Consider the following 16,851-nt stretch of genomic DNA (forward strand, 5'->3'; position numbering starts at 1 on the left):
GTCTTTCTCAAGGATAAGGAGAAATTCACTTCTCTCTGTGCTTGTATGGTTTCAGTCTTACAGTTAGATCCTTTTTTTTTAATGTTTCTTTATTTATTTTGAGAGAGACAGAGAGTGCACAAGCTTGGGAGCGGCAGAGAGAGAGAGAGAGAGAGAGAGAGAATCTCAAGCAGGCTTCCTGCCATCAGCACAGAGCCCGGTGCAGGACTTGATCTCATGAACCGTTAGATCATGACCTGAGCTGAAATCAAGAGTCAGACGCTTAACTGACTGACCCACCCGGGCACCCCTAAATCTTCCACTTAGATCCTTAATCAACTAACATGTATTTCTGTGTATGGCCACACACCCCTTTCTCCACCATCTCTTTACAAGAACATTGTCACTCAGGTAGAGTCAACTTGGAGTAAATCAGGTTAGCCAAAAGATGTAGCATTAAGTCATCCCATGGAGAAAGAGAGAAGCTTCCATTGAAATGGCAAGAGGAACCATCAGTGTGTGTCATGGCTTCCAGAATGGCTTGGTGTCTACCTGCCAGTGGAGCTTTGTCTCTGCATGACTAGGGCAGTGCTCCCTGCCCTGGCCAGGGTCTTCCACCTCACTGGGAATGTACGCTAAGACCACTTGCATTTGCTCCTTCCTACTTTGTCAGTATCTTCTATGTGCCCAGGACTGTTTCCATTTCTGGGTAAATGGGGAAGACAATAGCCTTGGTTCTTATGGGGTTAGTCTCCTGGTTTAGAAAATATTTCCACAGTCCATAGATCCCTCTGAGCCCATAATAGCCTTAATCTTTCCAAAAAAAGAGTTCCTCCGACTTGGAAGGTACCCAAAGACGTTCCTTGTGATACAGCGTGTGAAAGCAGCTGGCTGTCTCCACTGGAATAAGGGGTGGTCTTTAGAAGCAAAGCAAGCTTCTTTAGACTAGGAGAAATTGGAGCGTTTTTGATGAAAAACTAAAATGACAAGTTACAGGTTACACACAATAATACACTCTTTCTGCAGAGTGTTTCATGCCATGCAGCTAGATAAAGGACTGTGCTTAGAGAAACTGAGAATAGCTCTAATCTCTAAATGGCTACATATAGTTGGGTCTTTCTCACCCCTGATGAGAAGACACCATCTGTCCAAACTCACATTTGAGGATTCCCTCACTGACAGGCAACTTCTAAGTGCAAGAAATTTTTTAATTGGAAAATACTGCTGTTCCATTTTGTCTATTTCCCACTCATTTATTTAATGCAAAAACAGCATCTTTGTCTTAGTGATGTTTCATTCCTGTTGTTTATTCTAAAATGAAATCTTAATCCTCTTTGTGACATCTTAACCCACAGTGGTTGCTATGGAAACAATTAGACTATCACACAGAAAGGATAATTACCTTTGGTTGGGTACCATCCAGACCATATAAGCTCTTTATTTATTTTTTTAAGAGGTGGGGGTGGGGGGCAGAATGATAGAGGGAGAGAGAATCTTAAGCAGGCTCCACGCTCAGCAGAGAGCCCAATACAGGGCTCGATCTTATGACCCTGGTATCATGACCTGAACTAAAATCAAGAGTCAGATGCTCAACTGACTGAGCCACCCAGGTGCCCCCCCATAAACTCTTAAAGACACTAATTAAGGCAAATGTTCCAATGAGATAGAGATAGAGATAGAGATAGAGATAGAGATAGAGAGATAGAGATAGAGATAGAGATATAGACTAGTCCCCCTTTTATCCATGGAGGATATATTCCGAGACTCCCAGTGGATGCCTGAAATGACGAAAAATACCAAACCCCATATATACTATGTTTTTTCATACGCATACATACCTATGATAAAGTTTAATTTATAAACCAGGCACAGTAAGAGATCAAAACAGTAACTAATAATAAGAACAATTTAAACAATATACTGTAATACAAGCTATGTAGTGTCTCCCTCATGCAAAATACCTAATTGTACTATATTCACCTGTCTTATGAAGTGCATAATGATAAAATGCCCACGTGATGAGATGAAGCAAGGCGAATGATGTAGGCATTGTGATACAGCATTAGGCTACCAGTGACCTTCTGACCATATGTCAGAAGGAGGGTCATCTGCTTTAAGACTACCGTTGACCAGGGATAACCAAAACCCTGGAAAGCAAAATGGGGGCTCAGGGGCCCACCGTAAGTGAAATGACTCCCGTTCAGCATCCTTCACCATCTTCGATGGTTCCAAGATGTGAAAGATAGAGGCAAAGTTTTTCCCAGTATCCTTTTCCTTCTTCACACCAATTGTGTTATACACGCATTTTTTAAAAATCCATTTGTTCATAAGCGAATGTTTTCCAAATAAGTTGGTAAGACAGTTTTACAAATATCTGAAGCAGTGAAAATGATCCAAAACTGCTCAAAGAAACTCTGAAATCACAAGTCCATATAAAGAAGTACGAATGTTACTAACTCACTCTGCCACCTGTATCACGAGAAAAGCATTAGAAGTCACGATCACTTCTAAACACCTATTTTCTCTCCTATTGAGTTTTGAAAAGATCAGTGTTATTTTGCGTCTTGAGTCATTCAGATGCATATAATTTCAGTGCCTGGAGATGTGAGGCAGAATTATTCACATTTGCCAAAACAAGGAGAAATCTTTTGGTCATAAATTAGCAGTAATAGTACATGCAATTTAGGACTTATTTGTATTAATGCAGTTCCAAAGTGTCTAAAGAGTACTTTTACAGAGAAATTCCCTATGGTATCTACTGGTTCCCAATTAAGGAAAAGTTGACACCAGTGCTTGTATTGATCCTATGCCATCGCAGACATCTCTAGCAATTGTGTGACCCACCACTGTGGGTGTCACATACACCTCATCCCATCCAACCAAGCGTGCCCCACCCTCCATGTCAATTACCAAAAGCCTGTGCAATGAAAAGACATTGCATATTCTTACTTCAAAATATGTATTTATATCTTTGCCTATTACACTAGAAAACTTGTTCTCTTTTTTCAGCAAGCACTTACTGAGTATCTAACATGAGTTGGGCCCTTTCCAATCTGACTTTAAACTGGCCAATACTGCCATTAATTTTCCCCCCTCATGTTATGACTGCAGGATCAAGATTGTTTAAGTCACAGAGAGACTCTGTGTGAAGAAGAGGAATCTTTTCCTGCCTACATCCACTCTCTACCTAAATTGAAAGCCAGTGAGCAACCTTCCCTGTTTCCATCTTGCCAACCTTTCCTGGCACATGGGGTTCACACACGAGGTTTTCAAAACAGCCCATGCATGGCCAGCCTTCCTGGACATCACCAGAACATCAAGGCTCAGAAAAGTCAACTCACAGACATGAATATTAGTTTATTCCTGTGGGAAAAGCTCCTTCCCTAAAAGATATGCAAAAGGTGCTTGTTGTCAAATCCGTCAAAACTATGCCATGTAAAGCTATAGGGGGAAAAAACACCTCTGATAAAAACTGAAGAGACATTTGCAAAGAGGCCTGTTTCACGGACATGGCCTACTTGTGGTTCTTTTTCCCATCATCACTCAGCAAGCAAGAAGTTAGAGAACTAGAAATGGAAGTCATGTGTGCACAATAACATTCTATTGGTCAAACTGCCGCTTCAGCACCTGGATTTCTCACTAAATTGTTTTCCTTTCTTGGCTCCTGTCTCATTTTGTAGTTTTCAAGGCAATTTCCTAGTCCATGTGAATTTGTTCAGTCTCTTCTCCTGGATCCATGTAAACATTTTCACATGTCCCTCCAAAATTCTTCCCTTCGTCCGCACCCCTACGGAGCTCTCTTTGAAGTGGAGAACTTGGCAGATCCTTTCTCCAAAAAGCAGCAGGCTTCATCCTGGGGGTTTGAGATGTGTGTTGTGTTTAACCTCCTCCTAACTGGCCTGCTTGCCAATAGTTAGTATAATCTTAAACCAGTTCCATTTTCCTCCAGCGGATCCATCTATCCCCACATAGACCACCTACCTTCATTCTGCTTCACTACTTGTGGATATTTTTTTCTGCGGGTGTCCCTCCAATGGAAGATGACCTCTCGAAAAAGACCATGGAACTAGCCCATCATCAGTACTCCCTATCTCTGAGCTTGATGTAGCTATCTTTGGGTAAGTTGCATACTTCCTGATAATTTCTCAATGCTTCTGTACTTGAACAAGGCTGATCATCTGTTCTTCCCATCTATCGTGTGCTATTAGGAGGGTCAGCCATTTTTTAATGTGGTCTGCATCATGTTGATATTCTTTCCTGCCTGTCATTTGGACTGGGTGACATAAGACACGCAAACGAACATTCTAAAAGATAGTGTCCCTATTTTGCATTTTTGCCTGATTAGTAATTCCCCAAACTGCTTGGCTGCTGTCTGTCTCATTTCTCATTTTAATTAGATGGCCAGTCCGGGGTGTGAATCCTTGAGTCGCCTAAATCTTCACCATTCATCTAAGGCAAATCAGCTGCCTTGCCTTTCACGGCTTTCATTCACTGTCTTATTTTTAAATCTTGCAGCAGGATTTCTTATTATGAAAACCGAATAGTCTGTATTCTTTGAGGGCAACAAGTAAATCTGCAGAAAACCAGGATAACAGAGAACGTGGACAATATTGACACAGTCTTTAAAAACCAGATGTTTAATGTTCAATTGTGCATTTATTTGGCGAAATGTGCTATAGTCGCTCTCTTTGCGCATGGAGAATTTAAGAATTTCACTAGTGCTGGCAGCCTCTTGGAAAGAGGCTGTGTCAAATAAGGCTCAGCCAAAAAAGAGACCTAGATTTGGGATTGATTAGCCATCTGATAGAGTTCTAAATCAAAACTTTTTGAGGTGAATTATTTTAACTTTAGCTTCTGATTGAGGCTAGACCCCATAAATAAGTTCCAATGTGTATTGTTTTCTGTTTTTGTTTTTCGGTGTTTATTTTTGAGACACAGAGAGAGGCAGAGCACGAGCTGGGAGGGGCAGAGAGAGAGCAAGACACAAAATCCAAAGCAGGCTCCAGGCTCTGAGCTGTCAGCACAGAGCCCGACGCAGGGCTCAAACTCACGAACCTTGTGATCATGAGCTGAGCCACAGTAGGACGCTTAACTAACTGAGCCACCCAGGCGCCCCTCCAATGCATGTTGTAAGAGAGAATCCTCACTCTCCTTCCACCATCTCTGTGCTGAACACTGAACAGAGATCAGCAATCTCTGTGAGGTGGTTCCTTGATTTTCTTAAACCTGTTACTAAATCTCTTAGGCCTCAAAACTGGCGATTTGGATCATATGATGTTGGTTTTAGAGTTGCTGTTCTTAATAAACATGAATAAAATAATTATATTACTAAATGATTACAATAATGATTTCAATATCTCAAGCGCAGCAAAGTGGATAACTGCCCTGTCACCACCTAGCCATGTCCCTTAGTAGGATTGTGAGCCTAACCTTGGCTCCGCAGTAGGGCCAGGTGCACAGTGAGAAACGTAAGACAAGTATGAGACAAAAAGTAGGAGACAAGTTGCGTTCCTGTCTAAGGGACAGCTGGATGGCATTGGAGTGCCACACTGCCAGAGAATACAATGCACCTTGCAGAAAGAGCTTAGAAACCATTTGTTGAACTTACAAAACGATGATCTAGATTTTTTTTCAAGGATAGAATTCTTTCAGGGAGCTTTGGAAAAATAAGCTAAAGTAGTTGCTGGTGTTGCCCAACTAGGAGAAGATCTATCCTTTGGGAGCCTGGTGGGCCTATAGATGGAGACTGTTCTAAGTTATCCCCAAACCACCTCGGAGTGATGGATCCTGTAGTCATGTCTATTCCTGCAACTACCCCTGAAGGGTCCACTATGGGCCACGCACTGTGCTCGGCATTGAATCAAACCCTATAAATAAAATAGATGGTATGGCCCTTGCTTTTCTGTGGCTTTCATCTAGTGAGAGAGACAAAGGAAAACCATAAATAAGTGTATTTATAAATCATGGTCAGTGCAGTGAAGAAAATAAGAAAGGCACATTGATAGAGAGTGATGGGTGTTGTAGAAGGTGGGATATGTTCATGGGGCGCCTGGGTGGCGCAGTCGGTTAAGCGTCCGACTTCAGCCAGGTCACGATCTCGCGGTCCGTGAGTTTGAGCCCCACATCAGGCTCTGGGCTGATGGCTCAGAGCCTGGAGCCTGTTTCCGATTCTGTGTCTCCCTCTCTGTCTGCCCCTCTCCCGTTCATGCTCTGTCTCTCTCTGTCCCAAAAATAAATAAACGTTGAAAAAAAAAAATTTAAGAAGGCGGGATATGTTCAGACCTGAAGTATAAGAAGAATACAGCTTTGTGAAGGGCCCCAGGGAAGGGGGAGACAGATCCAGAACAGAAAGGGACAGTGTACATGGATTCCCTGAGGACGACAAACATCGGAATCGTCACAGAACCTACAAGAGGACCTGTGTCAGGGGACAAATCAGGCAGTGACCTGTTAACCCTTAAAAGGAGTCTGAGTTTGTATTTTATGAAAATGCTCGGTGCAGGGGCGCCTCAGTGGCTCAGTCGGTTGAGTGTCTGACTTCAGCTCAGGTCATGATCTCCTGGTTCGTGAGTTCAAGCCCCACACTGGGCTGTCACTTGCTGTCAGCACAGAGCCCGCTTTGGATCCTCTGTCCCTCTCTCTCTCTCTCTCTCTCTCTCTCTCTCTCTGTCCCTCCCCTGCTCATGCCCTCTCTCTCAAAAGTGGATAAATATTTATTTTAAGAATATAAAAATAAAATAAAATGCTCAGTGCAAAAGGCTGCAAATGAATTTTTAAAAAATGTCAGTATGAAAGAGGTCAGTGGTGGAGGTGGGACGACCAGAGAGAAGGGCTCACCGTGAGCTGGTGGTAGCTTGGGCCAGGGTACTTAGTGGCTGCAGCGACGGACAGAAGATGGGTTGGAAGTGACGATTCTGTAGAGAAAGCGACAGAACTTCCTGCATGGGGTGAGGGAGACAAGCAGGTCCCAGCTTTCTGGTTGGACAAAACGTGTGAATCATGGCCCAGTTTGCTGAGATGGGGAAGAGGGAGAGAGAGACACAAAGGGTGTTATGTTTGGTTTATGAGAGATTCATGGCAGTTATTAAGAGTTCAGCATATGGACATTGTTAAGTTTGAAGCACCTGTAAGATAAGCAAGCGAAATGTCCAACAGATTCTTGGATATTCTGTTTACAAGGATTTGGTGCCTATCTACTCTGTACCGTGCACTGTTCCATTATGAAAGAAGGTAAGTGATTCTGAATCTTTTGGGAAGTTTGGGCTGGATATAAAATCAGCTTGCAGCTGCTCTGAGGGCTGGCTTCCTTACAGAGGGCACGTTGCCTTCCGCTGCCATGAGACATGAGACACATCATGACAAGCTGACAGTTACTCGGTGCTCCCAAAGAAGGAAATGCATTACAGCTTCATGTACTATCCATCAAACTGTGGATTAAATGGCCCCCAAAGGACCGGAATCAGTCAACAATGTTTACTAATAGTCGGTGTGCAGGGACACCTGGGTGACTCAGTCGGTTAGGCGTCTGACTTCGGCTCAGGTCATGACCTCGGGGTTTGTGGGCTTGAGCCCCACAACGGGCTCTGTGCTGACAGCTCGGAGCCTGGAGCCTGCTTTCTCTGCCCCTCCCCACTCACGCCCTCTCTCCCTCTCTCTGTCTTTCTCAAAAACAAACAAACATTTTAAAAAATTTTTAATTAGTGTGCAAAGATTATTACCATTTATAATAGCAAGATATTGATACAATCTACATGTCTAACACAGAAGAAAAGGTTAAATAGGATATATTCACCTAAAGCAATGTTAAGCGGTCATTGCAAATAATAGTTTTGAGGAATATTTAATGACGTGACATAATATTTAAAATCTCTAAGTGAAAAATAGGCCACTAGGGCATATTGATAGGATGATTCTAGTTTTCTTTGGAATGAAAGTAATATATGCATTTAAAAAAAAAAGACAGGGGCGCCTGGGTGGCGCAGTCGGTTAAGCGTCCGACTTTAGCCAGGTCACGATCTCGCGGTCCGTGAGTTCGAGCCCCGCGTCGGGCTCTGGGCTGATGGCTCGGAGCCTGGAGCCTGTTTCCGATTCTGTGTCTCCCTCTCTCTCTGCCCCTCCCCCGTTCATGCTCTGTCTCTCTCTGTCCCAAAAATAAATAAACGTTGAAAAAAAAATTAAAAAAAAAAGACAAAGGAAGTTAGTAAATAATATAAATTATGGCTATCAATAGGTGACATGATTTAAAGTGACTTTCATATTTTCTCTCTGCTTTTAAGTATTTGTAAATGTCTTATAATGAGCCTCCCCTACAGTTCTAAATTAAAGATGGGGGCAATTCCCTACAAGAAAAGATGGCCTGATAAGAGGGTTGGGGAATTAGGAAGGACATGGAGACATGGCCCCTACCCCTAAGTTAAATGTATAAAATGGATCCATGAAAACCAGGGCCATTACTTTCTCTTAAGTCGCTGAAAAGATCAGTATGTTTATTATTTATCGCCAGTGTATCACATGGACAGGCTTGTGGGAAAAATGTGCAAAAGTGTGGAGAGATACTCTGAACAAAGGTGGGCAAACAAGACCAGGAAAATTGTTATTGTTAACTAACATTTATTGCACGTTTATCAGACACTCAAGTATTTTACGTTTGAGAATGACAATTGCAGAATGTTAAATTTATACTGGATTAATTTGGGTTAAATACTATTTCTTTCCCTTTCAACCCTCTGTTATAAAATCAGAAATTGGGAAACTTTAATTACTAAACAAATACATCCATGCAAATATGTATGTGCCCATGTATGTGTGTTCCGTCTTCATATAACGTTAATTAAGTAAGATAAAGTTAAAATTTAATTAAAACTTTGTCACCAACTCTAGCCCCAGTGATAAGGTGAAAGAATATAATGGTTGTCACCTGTCTGTTGATTTATCATTAATTAAAGCTCAGCTGGTAAAGTCGTCCTTGAACTGAAGTGGGAGACACCGTTCAGATGTAGTTGCCATGGGTGCGGATAGTGAGGTCCCCAGAGTCACCAAATCTGTTCCATTCTTATTCCAATTTAGATACTAGCATCTGTAAAATCCAAATCCCTTTGTTAAAGCAGATATAAAGACCTACAAAAATAGCAAACGTCACTTCTCAAAATAATTGTTTCAGGATTTCAAAATGTTTTAGAGATGTCTAGAAATCCCTGAATATTCCTTATGCTCTTAAATAGAACTCAGTAGGCTTAAGATCCCATTGTGCTAACAATATCTCCTTCTCTGAGAAATACCGGAGGGTCGGTCTTGTGGCAAATCTTTCCGTAATCTTGGCTTGGGGGTCTGTTTATAAATCAGATCTTCGGGTAGCCCCTCCCCCCTATCCTTTTGTTTAAAACTAAGTATCACCACCGCCTTACAAACAATTGCATCAAATGCAGTGACTGCTGTGTTCATGAGGGTGTTTGCTTTAGAAAGCAAGGTTAGCGCACTCTTGTCTGGAGGTAGAGGAGAGTCAACGTTCTGAAAAGTACAAGAACAAAATCCCAAGTCAGCTATTGATCCACTTCTGAGGCAGAATTAAGTTTGCCTCTGAGAGGAACAGAATTATAATGTAACTCCTTCAGGGCAAAATGGACCACCATCAACAAAGCCATTATACACATCAGCCACTTTGTAATTCCATCCAGATGGTGCCTTTTGCCTTTTTTTCTTCCAAGGTTCCTTTGAATAGAGAGAGCTTCATGCTGATGAAGCAAAGCCTTGTACTCCATCTTAACATTGATCAGTCAGATCACCTCGCCTTGGGGCTGTAGATTTCATGACTAAGCTTTATTAGTTATTACCCCCTGCTCCCAGAGGAGTAAGGTGAAAACAGAGATGAATTAGCACAAATCTTGTATTGGTTTTGGAAACAATAAGCTTACTATTCTGCTTTAATGAGTTTGACTTAAGTGTATTTGTGAAATATATCATATTTCCAGTTTGTGAGTGGAAATTTTTAAAAAATCGAGTGAGAAGTTAAATGCTCTGGTGTGGTTTCCAACACTAATGTATTCATTTGTTGCCAAACACGTCTGACCCCCTGTTGTTTGATTACAAAGTTTAAAATGCATTCCCAAGCCGAATAGGCCAATAACCTTTCTGCAAAAAGATGTGCGTGTAACAACAAATTATGACCTGCTTAGGTCACTGAATTGATGAAGGTGAGGTTTTACCTAACCTACTGATGTGCTACCTAAAAACACACAAACGGGTGCAGAGAAGTGTTTTCCGGCATTTACAACAGGGCACGCATCAAGTCCAAATCCTGGTCCCACTTGGCTTGTACTCCTCGTGGGAGAGAGTCTGTCCTGTAATCCAGCCCACGGATACTCTCCAAAGGTTTCCTGGCACTATCAACAATTGCTAATCTATTCATCACATTGTGGAATATTCTTTGCACTCGAACATGTCACAAGGAACATGTGCACAGCAAGAGGTCTTAAATAAAATTGGTTCTAGAAATACGACGTGGCAGGAGTGAGCTGCTTTGGTATTTCTTTATGTTTCAAGAGATTTCTGGACATCTAAAAGAATTTAGGCTATATAATTTACTGATATTACCCAAGGGGGAAAAGTGCTGGCAGCACAAATATTTCTACCATGATGGCATTAAAAATGAAATACTGAGGGGCTCCTGGGTGGCTCAGTCAGTATCACTATTAAGTATCTGGCTCTTGATTTTGGCTCAAGTCATGATCTCACACTTCATGGGTCCGAGCCCCCACATTGGGCTTTGTGCTAACAGCACAGAGCCTGCTTGGGATTCTGTCTCTCTGTCTCTCTGTGTCTGTCTCTGTCTCTCTCTCTCTCTGCCCCTCCCCTGCTGGTGTGCTGTTTCTGTCTCTCTCAAAATGAATAAACCTTAAAAAATGAGGGGAAAAAATGAAATACCGAGTCTCAGAATTATTCTAGTGATAATCCCTGACTCAGGAGAATCCTAGTTCACATATTCACAAACCAATATGTGAATATGTTTACATATGTTAGAATTGTCCACAAACATGACATCATGTACCTAAAGCCAGTGATTTTCAACTGATGTGGCCCATTAGCGAGTGACGTGAAATCAGTGTTATGGGTTATAACCTTCCCTTGTTTATTTTTCAACGAAAGATACTATTACGATAAAAAAATTCTGAGTGCATCTCATATTAAAAAGGCAAGTATGGCTTAGTGAAATGTTTGTTTCAGTTAGTGTGTATTTAGTGGGTTTATATATTGTGTCACAACGTGAAATAAAATTTAAAGCCAATATCGTAGGAGGTTTATGTTCTTTTATTAATAAAGGGTCACACTTTTTAAAATTCTTTACTAGGGGCGCCTGGGTGGCGCAGTCGGTTAAGCGTCCGACTTCAGCCAGGTCACGATCTCGCGGTCCGTGAGTTCGAGCCCCGCATCGGGCTCTGGGCTGATGGCTCAGAGCCTGGAGCCTGTTTCCGTTTCTGTGTCTCCCTCTCTCTCTGCCCCTCCCCCGTTCATGCTCTGTCTCTCTCTGTCCCAAAAATAAATAAACGTTGAAAAAAAAAAAATTAAAAAAAAAAAAAGAATATATATATTCTTTAAAAAAAAAAAATTCTTTACTAAACAAAGGATTCTAATTTCCAAAGCTCTGTGTGTGTATGTTTGCACACATAAGCAAAGGCCAGGAGAGTGGGTGGGTTTTTACCTATCCGTGTGTGTGGGGGGGGGGGGTGAGGGTAGGTGGGTGCTATGCGATTCTACAACAGAAAGAGTGATTCACACAAAAATAAACATTTTACCACAGAGTTTCAAATGTCTCCACCATTTCTTCCAATCCTATCCACTCAGAGGTAGTAAAACACCCTGGTAATGTTATGGGAATTTGCTAACAAACAGCGCCTTCTGAAAAGCAAGCCCACTCCCCAAAATGAAATGTGGCCAACGATTGGAAAGCACACCACGTGACCGATTATAGCTTTTATTCCTGGGCAGCTGAACAAGAATAGCATTTCTCTTTCTTATATAAAGAAATTCGCAAGTCTTTTGGAAAGACTCCTAGGATGAGCGGTTGACTTTTGAAATTATAAATTCTTTGTCATATCCCTACCTTGGGGACATGGTCCCATGCCTCTGACTTCCCAAATTTAAAGTAAAGTTAACATAATGGACTGTACCTCCCTGAGGTCATAGAAACAATTCCAGAGCAAAACTTACGGCATCTAGGAAACAGACCACACTGCTTAACGCGGTTGCTTAATTTGTGTTTTCAATGTACATTTATAGGTAAGGGTTTATTGTGAACAGGATGTTCTCCGGATCAAATGCATGGATGTAATTAAATTGCTGCCTGTTGAGACATGTTTTATAGCTCTTATTAGAAGTAAATATAAATAAAGTTTGTTTGGAGATTTGTGCTTTCATTTTAACATTTAACTTGAAAAACATTTTAAATTAACCATTTCAGTGATGAGGCAGTACTCTTACTCATGTTTCTTTAAGGTCCTAGAGGAAAACTGAAGACACCAGACCCGCTTCAAGAGAGAAACACGAGTACGCATAATCACAAGGCAGTGGCTTCACAGAGAACTCTGCCGTCTCAGAATTTGACGATATAGGAGCGCCTGGTCTCAGGTCTATTTTTGTTGCTCATGGGTTTAAGTCCAGATTCTGTGGCTTCTTTTCTTACCCTTCAACCATCTTGCCAAACATAGTCTCCTGCCACATTCCAGCACAAGCCCTGTTTGCAGATTTGAATTCCACTTGTCTTTGAAGCCCCACACGAGTGTCTCTGTCATTCCCAAGCCTCTGCTAGTTCCCAAAGCCTTAAATTATGCCATCCTGAGTTTCTGAACCACAAACCATCTGCTTCAATCAGTTCCCAATAAGACTTTACTTCATGTGTCGCGTTAGTTACTACGGTGTTTTAAAACTTAGATGATTTCTTTCCCTAAATAGATTATTTGCTTCCTGTGAACACAGACCATCTTCTCTGGGTTCAGAAATGACATTAACCAGTCACTTTAAATTTATTTCAAGGTCATGTATACAAAAGACCAATACTAGGATGAAAACTTACAAGAGAAATGAAAAAAAAAATCGGAAGCGATAAAATAGAGGTATAAAATCTCAAAATGTCATAAAAATCTTCATATTAGGACATATGAAGAATTAGTAGGCAATTAGCAGGTAATTAATACAACTACTGATCATTTTCAGCGGATATGTGAACTTGGAGCATGGATTTCGTCCGTATTCATATTCATCTTCTATTGCACCCTTTTCCTAGTTACTAATTGTCCAATTATTCAGGTAATAATAGGTATTATTTAAGATGACTCTGGGTGAAAGTAACAGAAAACACAATTCAAATTGGCTTCAACGATAAGGGAATTAATTGGCTTAAATCACTGGAAATACGGAGGTAGGATAGGCTTCATGATTTGCCTTAATCTCCTGGCGCTGCTTCATTTTCCTGCAATTCATTGGGTTCTACCTTCTTGTGTCTGCTAGCTTTCTCCTCTGACTGGTCTTGAGATAGAGCAATAGTTCTACACCCAATGCACAGGACAAATTGGCTGAAGGGAAAAGAAAAGGAGACGTTTTCGGAACCTTTCCCAGGACAGCAGGAAAGGGCTCTCCTAAGATGGTCCTGCATGTGATGTCCATGAGCCATTGTGCCAAATTCCATCACGTGGCCCCTCCTACAAACTTAACCAGACCAGTCACACTCACTCTTGGAGCTGTGGGTGGGTTTCGACTCACCTCAGACACCTGAGTCTGGAAAGGAAGAAGGTACTCCAACAAATCTGGGGTTCTTTGGGGAAAAAGAAATGAGAGAAGTGATGCTAGGTAGGCAACCGACAACAACCACTACGACAACTTTTCAAAGAAACCTTTCTTCCCCAGTAGAACCAAAGGCTCTAATGTTCATCTCTCTGTTGTTCAGTATCAATGAGTGTTGGCTCAGTTAAATATAAAATGTTCCCTGGACAAAGAGTCTATTTCCCACAATAATTTTACAGATATATTATTGGGGAAAGCTGGTAAATATTTACTTAGGAAGAGTCCCTTTCATATAACATCAAGGATAATTTTTTTCTCTGTATCCTGCATTCCTAAAATAGTGCCAGAAACCTGGTCATTCACCAAAAAATACTGATGCTGTTTCTTTCCACTTTTATGTAGTTTCTTTTGGAAAAGAAAGCTATACTTCTCAGGTCATTTAATATTCTGATGCAGAAGGTCTTTCGAAGGTGCTCAGTCTATATTTAAAAGTATTTAAGAAAATTTAGCTCACTGATTACTGATGATGGTAGTTATCTCACTATTGCCATGATAGAGTTTGGTAGTAAGGAAATTTTGTTTTCATCATTTCACTCATAAGGAATACAATAAGAAAATACCTCTGCTCATAAGCTAATATGTAATAGACCCATTATGAGATATTTGGGATGGAGTCATTGTATTCGGGGTAGAGGTTTTTTTTTCCTCCTGAAAATAATAGTGCCCTCATAGTTTTCAGCTAGAAAATTTATTTTGACTTCTCCTAAAGTAATATTATATTAAATCTTGATTTATAAAATCCATATAATATCACATAGGTTTGTTTTATAATTGTTGAGTCATTTTTCACTGAACATCAGTGAAAAAGGTACCAATCTCAAAGGAAGTAGATTTCTATTGAATATCTCTCTATGATTTGTTAACTTTCAATGGCTCAGTGGTATTGATTCAATTACATTAACCAGTGGTAATAATGATACCTTTATTGATCCTTTCATTTTTTTTCTTTTCTTGAACTACCACTTTCCTAAGATTCATTCATGATTGGTAATTTTCTAAGAATCATCATCCTAGAACAGCGTGAATATCAAGAACCTATAAATCAGATTGACTTAAAGAATCAATAGTTTTGCTGGGGTGCCTAGGTGGTTCAGTCAGTTAAGTGTCAGACTTCAACTCAGGTCATGATCTTGTGGTTCATGGGTTCGAGCCCCACATTGGGCTCTCTTCTGTCAACACACAGCCCACTCTGGACCCTCTATCTCCCTCTCTCTCGCTGCACCTCCCCCACTTGTGTGCATGCTCTCTCTCTCTCTCTCTCTCCCTCAAAGATAAATAATAACATTTTAAAAAGATCAATAGTTCTGCTAGTCACTAGACAAAAGGTCAGCATCTGTAAAAAAAAACCATGAATTCATTAAATTCAACAATGACAACAAATACACATGCAGATATGTATGTGGGTACCTGTGTATTTGAAAGGCCATAAAGCCAAATAGGCAAGTGGATGAAAAAGGAAAAGAAATGATTAAGAAGCATGAAAAGACATTCAACAGCCAAATACTAAAAATACCAATGAAATTGACTATGAACTATCTTCTAAAAACCATAAGAATAAAAAAAAAACGTAAGAATAAGCTTGTTGTTAAATACATAGTTCAAAGGAATTGAATATACACCTATGATACAAAACCATAATACGTTATAGTAAATACTCCTCTCTGCATAGAGTGAAAGGAGTGTAGAGAGAACTAGAAGGTAGAGTTCTCGCCCTTATTATCTTACCATTGAAGTTGTTAAAAGATGGTTACATTTTCCATCCTTTAAAACTTGTAAGGAATTCTTCAGTAATGAAGAAGCGAAGTTTGTAAACTAGGCCCCTTGTAAAACCAAATTGTTCTGAGCCCCAGGACTTTCTTTCCATTTATTGATGGGTTCAGATGCCTGCACTCTATCTACAGGTACCACAAATAAAGTGTTGTTAGCCGCTGAATGATATTGACAGAGCTATCAGCAATCTGCAGATTTTCATTGTGAACTGTGGCATCCTGAAATCAGTTGAAGCAGAAATAATATCTCTGTGTTGAAAGATTTCAAGTTCCTTTTATTGATAGGTGAAGTGCAAGACTGGATATGAGTGACTGAAGAATGCTTTGAGAGGGCAGGAATGACAGCTGGAGCACTGCCTACGATTGTGAAAGGGAAAACAAGAGGTAGGAAAAGAAACCAGCCATGCTCTGTGCTGTTTGGTATATTAAGCTTCAATTCACCTTAGGTTCTTTATCCAATTTTCATCAGGTTTACCTCTCTGCTTTATTCTCTTCTGAGCGCTGTAAGGAATTATCAGCACCACAACCCTTTGGCAACACTTAGTGGGAAGCCCTGGGAGGTCAGCAGTATGAGCTGGCGTAATGACATCTTCCTGCCTGGAACAAAGATAGCATTCATCATCATTTAAGTAGACAGACGATGCTGCTGGACAGCACTTCAGCTGTGGATCACCTCAGTGTTCCATACGGAGCCAGCCCTTGTCCCTGTGTCTGTGTGGAGTAGGAAGCTCAAGGCTGGAGAGTGAGACTCTTGCTAGAACTTCCAGGAAAATTAATGCACTAAATCAGTTGGTTAATTATCTGTATCATTGACCTCGGTGCCTTAATGGGAAAAGATAGTTCAGACGTTGCATGGTGGTAAACAAAAAATTATAGTGCAAGCATCCATTGCATATTGACAGACTTGAGTGTCTTGATAATGTGGAAGGAAATCAGCCACCTGGTCCAAAATGAGTGCCTCTCTTTTTGTTTTCCTTTATTTTATGCATTTCTCTTTTTTTAATTTTTTTTAATGTTTATTTATTTTTGAGAGAGACAGAGACAGAATGTGAGTGGGTTAGGGGCAGAGAGAGAGGGAGACCCAGAATCCGAAGCAGGCTCCAGGCTCCCAGCCGTCGGCACAGAGCCTGACGCGGGGCTCGAACTTACAGAGCTGTGAGATCATGACCTGAGCCGAAGTCAGATGCTCAACTGACTGAGCCACCCAGGCGCCCTATTTTATGCATTTCTTACTCCCCCAACATATGTGTCACTCAGTTTCCCCAAGATC

General features: G+C 41.0%; 1 protein-coding gene across 2 annotated transcripts in view; it reads left to right on the forward strand.

Annotated features, from left to right (window-relative positions):
- Nucleotides 1–16,851, forward strand: part of CELF2 (CUGBP Elav-like family member 2) — an 836,861-nt gene that overhangs the window by 255,073 nt on the left and 564,937 nt on the right. Inside the window, exon 3 of one of the 2 annotated variants that reach the window (XM_045465677.1) lies at nucleotides 12,469–12,600. The exons of the other annotated variant lie outside the window; for it this stretch is intronic. The gene's annotated coding sequence lies outside the window, so the exon portion shown is untranslated. The remainder of the gene's footprint in view (nucleotides 1–12,468; nucleotides 12,601–16,851) is intronic. 2 annotated transcript variants of the gene reach the window in all.

Source organism: Leopardus geoffroyi, chromosome B4 (assembly GCF_018350155.1).
Source record: "Leopardus geoffroyi isolate Oge1 chromosome B4, O.geoffroyi_Oge1_pat1.0, whole genome shotgun sequence".
Classification (NCBI taxonomy): Eukaryota; Metazoa; Chordata; class Mammalia; order Carnivora; family Felidae; genus Leopardus; species Leopardus geoffroyi.